Source organism: Poecilia latipinna, unplaced genomic scaffold (genome assembly GCF_001443285.1).
Source record: "Poecilia latipinna isolate Pla-1442-1.1 unplaced genomic scaffold, P_latipinna-1.0 Scaffold483, whole genome shotgun sequence".
In the NCBI taxonomy this organism is placed as follows: domain Eukaryota; kingdom Metazoa; phylum Chordata; class Actinopteri; order Cyprinodontiformes; family Poeciliidae; genus Poecilia; species Poecilia latipinna.
The window spans coordinates 252589-254210 of NW_015113099.1; the positions used below are offsets into that span (position 1 = coordinate 252589).

A 1622-nucleotide genomic window follows, 5' to 3' on the forward strand; every position below is an offset into this window, starting at 1 on the left:
TTTCCCCACTTTTTAAAAAATGGATCCCCCAAATTTTTAATTTGGCCCTTTTTTTTTTTTTTTTTTTTTTTTTTGAAGGACATTTTTTTCCACAGAAACTTCATAATTCATTCTATTTGTTGCTTCTGTTTATTTATCTTGGATATTTAAAATGTTTTCCACTTCCAGTGTTCAATGTTAGAATTTAAAGTTAATTGATTGTTGAGAATGTGTTCATGGATTATTATGCCATTACCATTATATTACCTGGAAGTGGTCTCAAAACAACATTACTATCGTTTCTCGCAGTAACTTCTGGGACAATTTATCATCTAGCAAAATTTGTCATGGTGACACGCCTAGTTGCAACATAAGGGTGTCAGTGTGATTGTAGAGTGCTACAATTATATATTTAAACCCCTTAACCTTTCCTGTGGTTGTCATTTAGCAGCTACAAACTTCAAAGGACTTTATTACACTACAATGACACATATGCTTTGGTAATACTCTTTTATGTGAAAACCAATACAAAGCGCAACATAATTGTGAAATAAAATTTAAATGATGCATGGTTTACAACATTTTCACAAATAAAAACCATTAAAAAAAGTATGTGGCATGAATTTGGATTTAGACCCAGCCAAATTTTATAGAAGCACCATCTGCTCCAGTTGCAGGTCTTTCACGGCGTGTCGCTACCAGCTTTACCAGTCTGGATGCAAAACTTTATGCCTTTTCTGCTCAACTTCAGTCAAATTGCAAGGTGGGCATCTTTGAACATGACTTTTCAAAACTTGCTTCAGATTGTCCATTGGGTCTGGACTTTGACTGGACTATTATATACACAATGCTTTAGCCATAGGGCTACAGTCCTGCATGAAGGTGAAGTCTTTATTCAGATTTTCTCATCTACTGTGACCATCTTCCCTTTGTTGTGCACTGTTACTTTTACTCCATATGTAATGATTGTATTAGTCAAATAAATCCATTTTGATCTCATTTAATGCAGATCAAAATGGATCTGCTTTAAATGCATTAGGAGGAGCTGCATTTTCCATGGTTCTGAGCTTCCGCCTCACAGAGCAGCTCCCCCTTTCAGCTCCTTCAGACTAGCCAGCAGCAATTAGCAAACACCTGGTAGAACTGCATGTCTGCTGAGATCATTACACAAGCTCCTTCTCAGTGCCACGCTGGTAAAAACGTTGTTAAAGGGTTAATAGAGGAGCCATGTTGTAATAACTTCCTGAAGGCGGAGTTTCAGAAAGAGCTGGAGTTTTTAAAGAAACATAGGACCAATTTCAAGGTGTTAAATTACAAAGCTAAATTTCTTTTAAGTCAGTTTTGATTATAGAGAATTATATGGAATTTGTATAATAACTGAAGGTAAAGTTTTTCATTGTGCTATAAAATAGCACTATGTGCCTGGAAAATACATGATCCTTCCCCTTTCAACTTAACATCTTTTGGTTTTCTTCTTACCACTCTTAATCCAAACAAAATACACTGAGGTTTGTGGCTGCAATGTGACAAAGAGAAAAAAGTTTAGAGGGTATTAACACTTTTTTTTTTTTTTTTTTTTAAAAGGGAATTATTTGGTAAGATTGTACCGTGGGGAAACTTTTCGGTGGGGGGTTTTAAACACC

General features: G+C 35.4%; 1 protein-coding gene across 4 annotated transcripts in view; it reads left to right on the forward strand.

Annotated features, from left to right (window-relative positions):
• Positions 1–1622, forward strand: part of nrp1a (neuropilin 1a) — a 94089-nt gene that overhangs the window by 13256 nt on the left and 79211 nt on the right. The window lies entirely within an intron of this gene.